Source organism: Panthera onca, chromosome B4 (assembly GCF_046562875.1).
Source record: "Panthera onca isolate mPanOnc1 chromosome B4, mPanOnc1 haplotype 2, whole genome shotgun sequence".
Classification (NCBI taxonomy): Eukaryota; Metazoa; Chordata; class Mammalia; order Carnivora; family Felidae; genus Panthera; species Panthera onca.
The window spans coordinates 133116696-133132227 of NC_138345.1; the positions used below are offsets into that span (position 1 = coordinate 133116696).

General features: G+C 43.5%; 1 protein-coding gene across 2 annotated transcripts in view; it reads left to right on the forward strand.

The window, feature by feature from the left end:
* Positions 1–504: 504 nt before the first annotated feature.
* Positions 505–15532, forward strand: part of SGSM3 (small G protein signaling modulator 3) — a 51746-nt gene continuing 36718 nt past the window's right edge. Inside the window, exon 1 of one of the 2 annotated variants that reach the window (XM_060659498.3) lies at positions 505–636. The gene's annotated coding sequence lies outside the window, so the exon portion shown is untranslated. The remainder of the gene's footprint in view (positions 637–15532) is intronic. The other variant, XM_060659499.3, reaches the window with a different exon arrangement.

Sequence of the window (15532 nt, forward strand, 5' to 3'; positions counted from 1 at the left end):
CGCTGCATTATATATCCCCGGAGAGTGAATTTCTCTGGCGTGCCCTCAACCAAATTTGTTCCAATTTGTGGCTCTTTCCAGGGCTTGTGAATTGTGTAAGAGTGGATCAGGCTGGTCTAGGGCTGGTTCTGTACACTTGTGAAGAAGGCACTTAAATATTTAGAAAACGGACATCAAGTAAGGGCCGCTCCTCTCCAGCGTCCAGCCGCCCCTATCCCGCATCCCTACTGCTGGTCCACTTCATGTTGCCCTGAGCGCCTCGGACTGCAGTGCGGACGGAAGGTCAGGGGGTATCGCTGAGCTAAAAATGGGCTTCTAAGGTCGTCTGTGCCCCAGCCCGCCGGGGAACCAGAGCTCCGGTCGGAAAGGAGGCTCGCGTGCTGGCTCAGTGAGCGCGCGGACCCCAGCTCCGCCACAGCCCAGCCGACCCAGACGACTACAGCCCCCACCATGCCCCGCGGCCCCCGCACCCCTCCCAACCCCTTCGACTCGGCCCAGTGCGCGTGCGCGGTGGCGCCGCCGAGCGCTGACTGGGTCCCAGCTGCTGAGCCGCGGAGACGCGAGCCTGACCCGCGTTAGCACTGAGGTGGCGGGGACTGGCGGCGGCTGGACAGCTGGACATCCCGCGCCGCGCAGGTGAGTGCGGAGGGAGAGGTCGGCGGAGACTCGCTGTGTCTGCGGGGCCCGGCACCCACACCTGCCCCCCCACGGTGAGGGTGCGGGGGCGACTGTGGACGGACCGACTGACGGACGGACTGACAGGCAGACGGGGCCGACGAGGGGAGAAGGACTGGCCGAGGCCGGGGAGAGCGGCGGGGCCGGACCTCGCAGGTGCCAGCGTTGGATGGGGGCTCTGGGCGCGGGCTCTCGCGGTGCGGGTGCCGGGCCTGCGGGGCGGCGGCTGGGCTTGGACCCCGAGCAGCTGCGCCCCCGCGTCCCTCCTCTGGGCGGGGGCGGCCTCCGAGCCCCGCCAGCGGGAACGGGGCCGCCGGCGCCGGAGCCTCGGTGCTGTGGAGGCTCGAGCCCGTATACATCCCCCTCAGCAGAAACCGCAACTCAGCCCGGGAACCCTTCTTTTTTTTTTTTTTTTTTTTTTTTAAAGCTGCCTTGGGCACATTTAAACTGCCAGCTCTTCCTTGGCTTGAACTTGTGACTTTCCGTCGAAGATTCAGGTCCGGGGTCAGGACACAGGCTCAGATCGAGGCTGAGACTCGTTACACACCGTCATGTGTTCGTGTTTTAACATTGGGGAAACTGAGGCATGTGTTAGCCAGGATCACCCAGCGTGGTTAGGATCGGAATTCCGAGAATTATACTTAGTTTAATGAACCAGGATGCTTTTTATATGGAGGGGAAAAAAGGTGTTCTAAAGTTTTTTTTCTGTGACAGGTGACTGCCTTATTTTCCAGTATCTTCTGCTGCAAGTGAAATCTGTGGTGGGTTACTGGCTTTTTGGTGGGTTATTGGAGGTGCCCTGGAATATTCTTTACCCTTCTCTCTTATTCTTTCTTGGTAAATTCAATTTCCTAATGAGACCCAGATTCACAAAAACTGAGTTTTCAACCTTGACTTGATTACTTGTAGCTTTTGTGATTATGTTTGTGATTAAGTTTCTTGATACACATATATTTCCTACTCCTTTTCTTCCTCCTCTTCTTTTCCCTATCTTCCAGTTTTCTCCGAACTCCAATCGGTAGTTATATCGTCTTTGTTTTCTATATTTATTTCTGCTCTCCATGATTAATTTGTAATTGATTTTGAATGGAGGTCAGTATCTTTCTTGTCTTCCAGTAATCCCAGGTAGATGTAGCCTCAACATCACTAAAATTGTCACAGTAGCCTGCACTTGAGTCTTCTTCCCTGTGTCCCTTTTTTTTTTTTTTTTAAGAATTGTGATTGTACCTCAGCTTCAGCACAGTTGTGTATGTTTTTGAGAAACTGAGATACAGTCTTTTTTTTTTTAATTTTTTTAATGTTTATTTCTGAGACAGAGAGAGACAGAGCATGAGTGGGGGAGGGGCAGAGAGAGAGGGAGACACAGAATCAGAAGCAGGCTCCAGGATCCGAGCTGTCCGCACAGAGCCTGACGCGGGGCTCGAACTCACAAGCCGTGAGATCATGACCTGAGCCGAAGTCGGTCGCCCAACCGACTGAGCCACCCAGGCGCCCCCCCTGTGTCCCTTTTTAAGCATGGAGATGTGTGATCTGGTTGAGAGGGGAGGGGGGTGAGGTGTTTCTGTTGATCCCATAGGAGTAACAGGTGAACGTGAGCGGAGCATTAACTTCAGTTAGTGTATGTGCTGCCGCAGCAAGCACCAGAGCATCAGCTTTAAAAGGCTGTGAACAGGGGCACCTGGGTGGCTCGGTCGGTTGAGCGTCGGACTTCGGCTCAGGTCATGATCTCACGGTCCGTGAGTTCGAGCCCTGCGTCAGGCTCTGTGCTGCCAGCTGAGAGCCTGGAGCCTGTTTCGGATTCTGTGTCTCCCTCTCTCTCTGACCCTCCCTCGCTCATGCTCTGTCTCTCTCTGTCTCAAAAATAAATAAACATTAAAAAAATTAAAAAAAAAAAAAGGCTGTGAACAATACTTGCTTAAATATTTTCAAAAAGCATACTAATCTTGTGAATTTGGAAACTTGTCAGGTTGACAGAAAAGTTGGTGAACTGGAATAGCACCTGACAGAAATGAATCTGACATTAGGGTGAAATATTGAGACAGGAACTCTGGAGAAACCCCTCTCTCTTATCGTACAGCCATCTATCTGTGCCTGGGGTGGATGCCGGGAACACCTTGTTGGCTTAGGAAGTTAAACAATGTCCTGTGTGTTTGTGTTTTCAGTTTCTCTCTTCTTAGTGCTCTGATGAGTTTTGGCAGGAGCCCAGAATCTTGTACGTTTGATGATTTAACATCAGTTTCATTGGCTTGTTCTCCGGATTGTGTCTATTTCCTCAGCTGGTGACATCAGTAATTTTCCACAGCAGCCATTCATGAGCTCATGCAGACTGTCACAAGGAAGTGGAATAGCACAGAGGGTGGTACACAAAGAAGTAAGGATCTTGTTTCCTTGCCATCATACATATTTTTAAAAATGTTTACTTATTTATTTTGAGAGAGAGAGAGTGTGTGCATGCTTGCATGTGAGGCGGGGGGAGGGGGGAGAGAGAGAGAGAGAGAGAGAGAGAGAGAGAGAGAGAATCCCAAGCAGGTTCCATGCCACCAGCGCAGAGCTTGACCCAGGGCTCCAACCCATGAACCGTGATCGTGACCTGAGCCGAAATCAAGTGTCGGATGCTCAACTGGCTGAGCCATCACACAGTAACACATAGACTGAGATAGGAAATCCAGACTGAAGCGCAAGCTATGCAAGAGGGTTTAGAACATCAGAGACCAGGCTTCTTTCTGCATACAGTAATAATCATCAATACCATTTATTGGATTTCTTCTGTTTGCCAAGTGCTGTAATTGTCACAGTGAGGTGTAGGTATTATCATTCTCTCTTTTTTTAAAATTTCTTTTCTTGTAAACGTTTATTTATTTTTTGAGAGAGAGAGAGCGCAAGCCATGGAGAGGCAGAGAGAGAGGTGAGAGAAATTCCAAGCAGGCGCTGTGTGTTCAGCACAGAGCCTGATGCAAGGCTCCAACTCACGAACTATGAGATCATGACCTGAGCTGAAGTTGGTTGCTTAACCAACTGAGACACCCGGGTGCCCCCATTCTCTTTTTATGTATGTCAAGTTGAAGTACAGAGGTTAAGTGATTTGCCTGTAGACATTGTAAGTAACAGATTCACATTCAAGCCTATCTGACTCTGCCATCTCTGCTCTTTTTATTTTATTTTTTATTTTTTTTTTAATGTTTATTCATTTTTGAGAGAGCACGAGTGGGGGAGGGGCAGAGAGAGGGAGACACAGAATCGGAAGCAGGCTCCAGGCTCTGCGCTGTCAGCACAGAGTCTGACGTGGGGCTTGAAGCCACGAACTGTGAGATCATTACCTGAGCCAAAGTCAGAAACCCAACCCACTGAGCCACCCAGGTGCCCCATCTGCTCTTTCTAATTGTGCTGTACTACCTTACAAAAAAAATAAGTTCAAATCTTGCTTATTCTGAAAAAAATATAAAACCTTCCTGTGATCACATTTCTTCTTTGAACTACTTCCATTTCTCTTCTTTTCCTTTCTGGGCTTGTTCTTGAAGGGCAAACACTATGCCCGTCATTTCCTTGGACTCCTTGGTTCATTGCAGTCTGGCTCCCACTGTCTACTCTGTTGAAATGTTTTCGTGAGCTCCACTCAGCTATTTATTGAGTATCTGCTCCACCATCTTCTAGACATATAAAGAGATTAAGACATGGTTCTTGCCCTGAGGGAGTTAGGGACTAATGAGGGAAGAAAAAGAATTGTATACATGTCAACATGATGTGTTAAACTACTGACCAAGCAGTCTTTGCTCTTGGGAGTTGGGGGAAGAATACTTCACTGAGAAAGTGACTCTGGACTGCCACCAGAGAGAAACTAAATTGTTCCATGCTGTCAGGACTGCATGATTAGGTGTAGACTTTTAGGAGAAGCTGTATCTTGCCAGTGAGAGATGATACAGTCGAAATAGAGTCTGACAGTCCTGGGAACTGAGCCTCAATTTCTTTTTTGTAATACCTGCCTACAGTGTAAGCTCCATGAGAGTAGGGCCTCTGTCTTTTTCACCACTTCCCTCTAGGTAATCACTAAGTATCTGTTGAATGAATACTTCATCGGATGTGGTATTCAGAACACGGTAGTACTCTGAGTAGTACTGTATGACAAATAACAAAGCTTACTTTTAGTGTGGCTTAGGAACTGATTTTGAAGACACCATTGTTTGGATAGTATCCATATAATTATCTCTCCTTTTCGAACATTTAGCCTCATTGATGGTCTTAATTCATAAATGAGAAATGTTTATTTATTTTTTTTTTGGTGGACAGTTAACTGCATCTTCTAACATTATGCCTCTCTCTTGGTTATAAACACATTCCTACTTTTTCGAAGTGTGATGCAGGTTTGGTATGTATAGTTTTTTTCTCTGCTAATGTGAATTGTTTTGGAGAAGTTAACTTCTTTGGCATTATTAAGTAACTTTGTCAATAAAAGTAACATTAGAAATGAGATTCAGGGGACACCTGGGTGACTCCGTTAAGCATCCGACTTCGGCTCAGGTCATGATCGCATGATTTGTGAGTTCAAGCCCTGCATCAGGCTTTCTGCTGTCAGCACAGAGGCCGCTTCCGATCCTCTGTCCCCGCCCCCCACTCTGCCCCTCCCCTGCTCATGTGCTCCCTTTCGCACGCTAGCGCTCTCTCTCTCTCTAAATAAATAAATAAACAAACAAACAAACATTAGAAATGAGATTGAGGGGCGCCTGGCTGGCTCAGTCAGTGGGACATGTGACTCTTTATCTCGGGGTTGTAAGTTCGAGCCCCATGTTAGATATAGAGGTTACTTAAGAATAAAATCTTTAAAAAAGCAAAAAAAAAAAAAATCATATTGAAAGCACTAATCAGAAGGCTTACCCTTGGTAAGGGGCTGATTTCCAATAGAGGTAAGAGACTTTTCTTCCTTAACAAAATAATATAAATATTCCTGGTCTTCTCTAGAGATCTGATTAGCCTTCTAGCTAACATTCTAAAGACGTGTATCAACAGTTCATTTCCTTCTTCTTGTGTTTGAGTTTCGTTTGTAAATATCCTTAATTTGTGTGACTTGAAGTTAGGGTTAAAGTCCAAATACCACTTTTTTTTTCCCCCTCCACTTTCAAAGTGTATGGAGTATAGTAATTAGGAACACTTACAATGAAGTTCAAATTCTGCTCATCCACGTTAAACTTTGAAAACTTAACACAAGTGATGTAACTTCCCAATGCCTCATTTTGCTCATTTGTAAAATTGGGATACCTACTACTGCTACCACCATAGTAACAGCTAATATTTGTTGGGTGTTTATTATATACTCGGCACGGTTCTAAGAGTTTTACTTATATTACCTCGGTCTTCATAATCACAGTTGTTAGAATTATGCCCACTTAAGGTGAGGAAACAGTCACAAGCTAAGTAACTTGTTCAAGGTCTCAGAAATAAGTGATGGAGTCAGAATTTGAACCTGGGTAGTCAGACTCCAGAGTTCGTGCTCATAATCTTCTACTTCATAGGGTTGTTTTGAAATAATCTATGTAAATAAATAAAAATAATAATCTATGTAATAAAATAATCTGTGCAATGTGACTCTGATAGGCAGTCAGCAAGTGTTGGCTACTGTAGTTAGCTTTGAGTTTATAAAGTGTTTCACATACATTTTCTTACTTGGTTGCTGCAGGTACAACAAAGTGTTGTGACCACCACCTACTTACAGATAGGAACTGAGGCAGAGTTCGGTCACTTGCGCGAGGTCATACAGCCAAGTGTAGGGGGCTATACCTTGGCTTTCCTCCTCCTCTACACCTGGATTCTTATGTTGGATTTGAGGTATCACATTTTGAGAGAATTTAGTGAACATAAGTTGTTTCAGCCTGCCCAGCATCCAGTGTAGGTTTTTCAGGGAATAGCAGCTCAGTTTTGCTTTGAGGAAACAGTCCATCCCTGACCTAGTAGGTGGGTACGTGACCCAGGTTAGGCCAATAGATGTTAGGCAAATAGATGTATTCCTCTTTTCATTTGAATGTTAGGTTGAGTGACACAGTGACAAGCTTCCTTCATCACAACCATGGATTAATTCCTAATATGTGGATACTGGAACTGCTCTGTATTTGTTCCCAAAGACCTGATTCTTTAGCTTTTCCTCAGTTCTGTGCTCTACCTCCTATCCTTCCAATAAATCTTATGTTACATAATGTAAGTTACCCAAAGTCAGTTTTTCTGGCTTGCAGTTGAGACTCCCTTAACTTACCATTACAAAGCATAAGGCCATGTCACTTAGAAAAGAGTGAAAACAACTGGTTAACTTTAACCTGAAGAGAAGAGAAATCTGAGAGAAGACTTGAAGACTGTCTTCAAATATCTGAAGCATGTAGTGTACAAAGTGTCCCTAAAAAAGAATAAAGACTAGACATTACTAGGAAACAGATTTCTGTGCTATTAGAGTCTAAAAGAGCTATTTGAGGATGGATGGGCTGTCTGGTCTATGGAGGTAGATCTAGGCACTAACATTGTTCAAGCCGGGGCACCTGACTGGCTCAGTTGGTACAACATGCAACTCTTGATCCCAGGGTCATGAGTTCAAGCCACACATTGGACTTAGAGCTTACTTTAAATAAATGAATAAGTAAGTAAATGAAAAAAAATTAAAATAGTTCAAGCCAAGACAAGTTGCTCACTTGGGAGGAGTAATAGGGGTATAATAATCTAATGGGTTGTACTAAATGACCTATAAAGTTCTCTGCAATTATGAGAAAATTCTTTTTTTTTTTAAGTTTTTAAGTTTTTTATTTTGAGAGAGTGAGAGAGCATGAGTGGGGGAGGGACAGAGAGAGAGAGAGAAAGAGAGAGGGAATCTCAATCAGGCTCCATGCTGTCAGCACAGAGCCCAACATGGGGCTTGAAATCACCAATCATGAGATCATGACCTGAGCCAAAATCAAGAGTCAGATATTTAACCAACTGAGCCACCTAGGTGCCCCTAAGGAAATTATTTTCTAATTTTTTTAATGTTTATTTATTTTTGAGAGAGATCATGAGCAGGGGAGGGACAGAGAGAGAGGGAAACAGCATCCGAAGCAGGCTCCAGGCTCAGAGCTGTCAGCACAGAGCCCAGTGTGGGGCTTGAACTCACAAACTGTGAAATCATCACTTGAGCCAAAGTCAGACGCTCAACCAGTTGAGCCATCCAGGTGCCCCACAATATAGTTTCTTATTTATTTTTTTTTAATTACTTGTTTCCCCTCTAGAATGCCAGATTCTAGAAACAAAGGATTTTTATCTGTTTTGAGCACTATAGTATCCTTATCCATTGTAGCATGGTGCCTGGCACATAATAGGCAGTCAATAAATATATATTGAATGTATGAATATTTCCTCCATGCAAAATCACCATTCATTCTGCTTTGTATTCTAGGAACATAGCTCATTCTGTCAACTTTGGATCTTTTCGGTTAGTTGCTTTCCTTATTCTCTGGTGCCTTTTTCATTTCCTCTTTTCTTTGTATCATAGCACTTTAAGACTAGACGTCTGAGATCATCCCCTTCACAAGGACTAGAGATCCCAATATCATACAGTTCATTAATGACAGAAATAGGGTGAAGGTGGTGGTTGACAGTTAATCTTCTTATTAAACTGTAGTGCCCCTAAATCTTGCTTAGGTCAGCCCCTTATAGAGCCTAGCACAATGTATTCATGTCCCTCAATGAATTATTAAGTCAATAAATAAATATGTGTCTCCTTTATGAAGGCTGTTCCATATCTACCTGTATTTATCTCTTTATTTCTTTGAACTTCGATAATATTTGTAGTTTGTTCTCTTATTTTTAACTGGCCTTGTCTTGTTTACCATTTCATGTGTGTATATTTGCCTGGTCAATGAAATTGTAATCCCATAAACAAGAGGCCTAACTACAAATCCCAGTGCTATGGGACGCCTGGGTGGCTCATTTGGTTGAGCATCTGATTCTTGGTTTCAGCTTGGGTCTTGGGATCGAGCTCCATGTCAGGCTCCATGCTCAGTGTGGAGCCTGCTTGGGATTCTCTCTCTCACTCTGCCCCTCTGGCTCTGTGCTTCTCTCTTCATGTGCTCTCACTCTCTCTCCCTCTGCAGGAAAAAAAAAAAGAAAGAAAGCAAGAAAGGGAGGGAGGGAGGAAGGAAGGAAGGAAGGAAAGAAGGAAGGAAAGAAGGAAGGAAAGAAGAAAAAAATACCCAGTCCTGGGAAGCAGTATAATAGTGAAATACTACACAATAGAATTTTCTGTAATGATGGAAATGTTTTTGTGTGATAACATTTTTCTAAAAATCTTTTTTTTTTAACGTTTATTCATTTTTGAGACAGAGAGAGACAGAGCATGAATGGGGGAAGGTCAGAGAGAGAGGGAGACACAGAATCTGAAACAGGCTCCAGGCTCTGAGCTGTCAGCACAGAGACCGACGCGGGGCTCGAACTCACGGACCGCGAGATCATGACCTGAGCCGAAGTCGGACGCCCAACTGACTGAGCCACCCAGGCGCCCCATTAACATTTTTCTTTATGCAGTGTGTGTGTGTGTGTGTGTGTGTGTGTGTGTGTGTGAGAGAGAGAGAGAGAGAGAGAGAGAGAGAGAGAGAGATTAAATAATTACATTTATCCTCATTACTCAAAAGTAATCAGTAAACATTTGGATGACATTCATTTCTTTTTTCTTAAGTTTATATATTTATTTTTTAGTAATTTCTATACCCAAGTTGGGGCTTGAACTCACAACCCCAAGATCAGGAGTCACATGCTCTTCCAACTAAGCCAGCCAGGCACTCCTGGGCATTCATTTCATTATTCATTCATTAATTGTAAATTTTCTAGTTTTTCCACAGTGAGTATCTATGACTTTTATAACCAGAAAAAAATATTAGTGGATTTGTGTGAGTGGGTTTTTTTTTGGTGTGTGTGGTTTATTTTTGTTTTGTGATTCAAGAATAGGTAGAAAATGCTATAGGGGAGCCTGGGTGGCTCAGTCAGTTAAGCGTCTGACTTCGGCTCAGGTCATGATCTTGTGGCTCGTAAGTTTGAGTCCCACATCAGGCTCTGTGCTGACAGTTCGGAGTCTGAAGCCTGCTTCAGATTCTGTGTCTCCCTCTCTCTCTGCCCCCTCCCTGCTCATGCTCTGTCTCTCTCTCTCAAAAATAAACACTAAAAAAAATTTAGAAAATGCTGTAGGCAAATAAAGAAACAGGATAGTAAAGTTTGGAAGTGAATTAAAGTTCATTTTTTAAAATAGATGTATGTTGCAGAATGCATGTGTATTTTTTTTTTTTTTTTTTTCTCAACTTTTTTTTTTTTATTTATTTTTGGGACAGAGAGAGACAGACAGAGCATGAACGGGGGAGGGGCAGAGAGAGGGAGACACAGAATCGGAAACAGGCTCCAGGCTCTGAGCCATCAGCCCAGAGCCCGACGCGGGGCTCGAACTCATGGACCGCGAGATCGTGACCTGGCTGAAGTCGGACGCTTAACCGACTGCGCCACCCAGGCGCCCCTGCATGTGTATTTTATAAATATGTATATTCTTTAAAAGTTGCTGCAGCTTTTATTTTTGTAAGTTATATTTTCTTTTCACATTAATTCACATAATATAAGCACATTATATTCATCCATATTAAGAAGAACCAAGTGCTTAGGAAAAAGTTACAGGAAAATTTTACTAATCGATGTAAGCCATTAGGAAAAGCACAAGTATCTTAACAACATAAGATATTGCATTTAAGAACTAGAAAGCACAAACTAAAATATTATATTGATTTATTATACAAAATTTAAAAGGTAAATCTGGAAGCTCACTGACACAATAAAAAATTCCAAATTACTTTGATAAAATGAATGGTTATGACCTAATGAAGGGACCTAGAATTTCTAGATTTTCCACTTGGCCACTATGGCCAGAAAGACCAACAAATGTGTGAGGCATTGTTCGGAAATGTTTTGGAAACAAAACAAAATAATATTACATCCTTTATTTTATTTTAAACTGAGATGGTTCTGAATACTTTGTGTTTTTGTGGTAGAATAATAGATTCCTTTAATTTCTAGAAAAGGACAAATAATAAGCATGAAGGATCACCCTTATCGCTACCTAACATTGTATATAAATTACTATGTAATTTATTAAATTACATTAACAATTGTTATTTGACATTATGGATTCATTTGGCCCTCTTTCTATCTGACTAGACTGAAAGCTTCATAAGGTAGGGATTCTGTTTTGTTCACTGTTATCTCCTAGAGTCTAAAATGGGGTCTGACCCATAGTAAGCACTCATTATATTAAATGAAAGGATGATGCCTGCCATGTGAGGTTAAAGTAAAAAGATGAGGTCTGTCAGTTTGAAAAAGTAAGGGGTGGGAGGAGACTGACTGAGATTTACAGTGGCATTGTGTCAATAGTAGCTGGATGTGTTGGGCACCGGATTTTTAGTTTATCTATTGCTGTGTAATAGTCACTCCAGAATTTAGTGGCTCAAAAAAACAATTATTTTTATTATCTCTTGCTCAGGAGTTGACTGGGCTCCACTAGGCAATTTTTTTGTTCTTGTTGTTTTTAAGTAAACCCTGGGGCACCTGGGTGGCTCAGTGGTTAAGTGCGTGACTCTTGATTTCAGCTTAGGTCATGACCTCATGGTTGTGCGATCAAGCCCCATGCTGGGCTCCAAGCTGGGCGTGGAGCCTGCTGAAGATTCTCTCTCTCTCTCCCTCTCTCTCTCTCTCTCTCTCTCTCTCTCTCTCCCCCCCCTCCCCCCCTCCCCCTCCCTTCTTCCCTCCCTCCCTCCCTCCCTCCCTTTCCCTCCCTCTGTCTCCCCACTCTTCCGTTCCCCCATCCCTCTCTTTCTCTCTCTCTCAAAAAAAGTAAACTGTGCACAAGGTGGGGCTCAAACTCACAACCCTGAGATCAAGAGTTGTATGCTCTACCGACTGAGCCAGCCGGGTGCCCCACCACCGGGCAGTTCTTGCACGGGGTATCTCAAGCTATTGCAGTTAGCTGGAGTTGGGGCTGGAGTCATCTGGGAAGTTTCCTTACTCACATGTCTTGGGGTCGATGGTGGCCATCAGCTGGATCTCACTTGAGGCTGTTGGCCGAAACACCCACACGTGGCCTCTTCATTTGACCTTACCTACCTCACAGCGTGGCAACTGTGTTCCAAGAGCTTCTATTTCAAGGAAATAAGGTAAAAGTGCATGGCATTTTTATGACATATCCCCAGAGGCCGCATAGTGTCACTTTCACCATATTCTCTTGGTTGAGGCAGTCACTGAGCTTTGCCTGGGTTCAAAGAGAGGGTACATAGACCCCACTATTCAGTGGAAAGCGTGTCAGTGTCACGTTTTAAGAAGAGCATGTGGGATAGGTTATATTGTGGCCCAGCTTTGGAAAGTATTGTCTCTATGCTAAGTATGTGCAACTGTGCTAGGGGTTCTAAATACTTTTTCAGCACTTTAATCTGCAGGCACTACACCATAATTTACTGATAGGGTAACTGAGGCTATGAGAGATTAAATATTTTACTCAAAGTCCACACAGCTAAGTGGCAGAACAAGTTGTCAAACCCAGGACTTCCTGCTCTTACTGTACCATGTATATATAAAGTGAATATAGGTTTCTTCACCAAATCTGAAACTACTAAGGAAGGTGTATTCAGGTAGGTACCTCATAAAACAGGTAATTAGATGAGTCACTTGGCAAACATTTATTAAATCCCTATTAAGTACTAAATGCTGACAAGAATTCACGCTTTAAGGAGCTTCCAGTTTATTAGAGATAAGGTAGACACACTAGTTTAAAATGAGAGAAATGTAAGTACGTAAGTGGCATTTGATAGGTACAAGTAAATGTTGAGAGAAAGGACTGGGGAAAGCCTCACAAAAGTGCATTTGAGTTGCGCACCGAAAGTTGGATAGGATCTGAACATTCAGAAATGGGAGGTGGCCTTCAAAGCGGGAAACAATATGAAAAAAGAAACAAGATGAGAAAGCAGTGAGTGGTCTAGATGGCTGAGGCATAGGGTACGTGCAGGGAAAGTAAGAGCTGACTCAGAAGGTAGATTGAGGACCACTGAAGAAGATGAGAGAACTCTGTAATTAGTGCTGTGCTTCAGCAAAGATTTAGTGTTTATTTAACATGAATGGAAAGAGAGTCTGGAGGCACAGAAACCTGTTACAGTGGCCCAGAAAAGTGGGGTGAGGGTCTGGGTTAAGGCAGTGGAGATAGACATGATTAGACATACTTTTAAATGTAAAATCAATAGACTTTGGAACTGATTCACTGTGAGAATAAGACAAATATAAGAGCCAGAAATTACCCTAAAAGCTTAAGAGTCTGAGTGTCTTAGAAGAAGAAATAGGAAAATCGAAAAGAATCATCTGAGATGGAATAAAAATAGATTCATTTGAGAACCCCAGATTTTGATGTGTAATGATTAAGTCAGCTGAAACCATCCAGCAGGAAGTTGGAAATATCAGGAGCGTTGCTATGGCTAGAGGTAGAGACTTGTGGCATATCTGTACAGTAGTGACAGCTAAGTCCCCCTTAGCAACAGGAACGGATTCCCCAGTAGGAATCCATTAGGAGTGGATTAAAAAAGAGAAGCGTGATTTGGAGAATGTCTTTTTTGGGGGGTCTGGGGAAGAAGAGGAGTCAGCAAAGAAGCAGTTAAGTAGGGAAGGAAAACCAGTGTGGTCAGTGCCCTGAGAGTCATAGAACAGTTTCAAGAAACCCAGGTAAGTCAGCAGAGTCAAATGCTGCAGGGAGTTTAAAGAAGTGAGGACTCCATATGTGACAAGGAAACCACTGGAGACCTCTGAAAGTCTGGGTGTTGAGAGAGGAAGCTAAGTGCAAAAAGCTTAAGGAGCAAGTTGACGGAGGAGCAAGTTGGTGATTCGACTCTGCCTTTGAAAATGCAGCAGGGAGGCAGAGGAAGGAGAGCTGGAAAGGTAGGAGGTTTGAGTAGGTCCAAGTTGCCTTGTTTGGGTTTGTTGGAATTAAGGATGAGGGTGAACCGAGCGTATGCACTGCACACAAAGCCAGCAGAGAGGAAGACTGGAGATGCAGTTGTGGAAGTGGGTGGAAGGTTATTATGGCTGGAGGACTTAGCCTGTGAAGGAAGCAAGCTGCATCTTCCTCTGGGAGGAAGGTGGAAAGAGAAAATAGTGACAAAATGGGGCAGGTTTTTAAAAATTTTTTTCAAAATATTTATTTTTGAGAGAGAGACAGAGACATTATGAATGGGTGAGGGACAGAGACAGAGGGAGACACAGAATCTGAAGCAGGCTCCAGGCTCTGAGCTGTCAGCACAGAGACCAATGCGGAGCTTGAATTCTTGGACCGTTAGATCATGACCTGAGCCAAAGTCATATGCTCAACTGACTGAACCACCGAGGCACCCAAAGATGGAGCAGTTTTGACAGGAGGAGGAGGAAGTTGAGGAAGCCTTAGCTGAATGACCTCAGCGTCATTAGAGTGGAAACCAGGTCATCATCTGGGAGGGAATGAGTGGCAGCAGAGAACAGTTGGGGGTCTGAAGAAATGGGGAGAAGGCTTGAATGTAGCACTGAAGGGAACATCATAGAAAGCCATTTAGAGATGAATGAAAGTCGCTGAGCAATAGTGAGGATAAATTTCCTGGAGTAACATGAGCAAAGAGAGCAGTGCGAACTTACCTGGGACTGAATAAGACAAGAATTTCAGTGATTAGTTCAAAATGGTACTGTAGTTCCTACAATGTAGAAGTTAAGTGTGTGGACCTGATTGTTTAAATCAGCAGTATTAAGTATGATATACAAAGAGATAACAAAAAGTAGATTATCTAATGGAAGGTAGGTCCACAAAAAGAAAAAAAAAAAAAGCTGTGGTCTACTTAATCCGAACTTTTACAACAGCAGGACAGCCTCTCATAACATCTCTCCTGGGATTTCTTTTGGTAAATGATGCTGGTCTAAGTGTGCTCCAGTCTGCTGGTTCCCATGTTTTCCCCAAGTTTTTGATTCAATTTTAGGTTTGAATAGTGGAAATTAGAGACTTAGCTTCTGGTCTGGCTGTGTCACCTGTTCACTGTATGGTTTTAAATCAGTCTTTGGACCTGTTTGGCTTCAGTTTCTTTTTTTGGGAAAAACAACAACAACAACAACAACAACAAGCGGGACACGAACTCAAAAGATCCTTCTAGTTGTGTCATGCATGACTCTGTCGTTCATGGCTGTGCTAAGTGCCTTTGTCCTGTACCCGGTATTGAAGAAGCTAATGATCTCTAAATACTGGTGCAGATCTGTTGGAGAAATTAATTTGCTCTTATAATATGGGAATTCACTCCTGATTTATCTGCTTAATTTGGAATTTTCACAAAGATTGATGTTCCTTTTTTTTAATGTTTATTTTTGAGAGAGAGAGAGAGAGAGACAGCATGAGCTGGGGAGGGGCAGAGAGAGAGGAAGACAGAGGATCCAAAGTGGGCTCTGCGCTGACAGCAGCGAGCCCGATGCGAGGCTCAAACTGATGAACTGTGAGATCATGACCTGAGCTGAAGTCAGACGCTCAACTGACAGAGCCACCCCGGTGCCCCAAAATTGGTGTTTCTTAATCCAGCTGCTTATGTTATGTTTTAACCTGGGCTCCACTGGGCTCCATACCCCAAGCCAAGGTGTTTTGTTCTCACACACCCACAAGTAGCTTCAGTTTTCCCTGGAGATTGTGGTGCATAGTTGCCAATGACAGCTGTGCTGGTCAGTGTGGAATAGAGGGACAGCTTAGTACACAGTATGTTTAGCAGTATGTTAAATGCTCAATAAATACATCATTCCTTCTTTCATTGGTACCTTCTTTCTAATACCTCCATCCACTCAC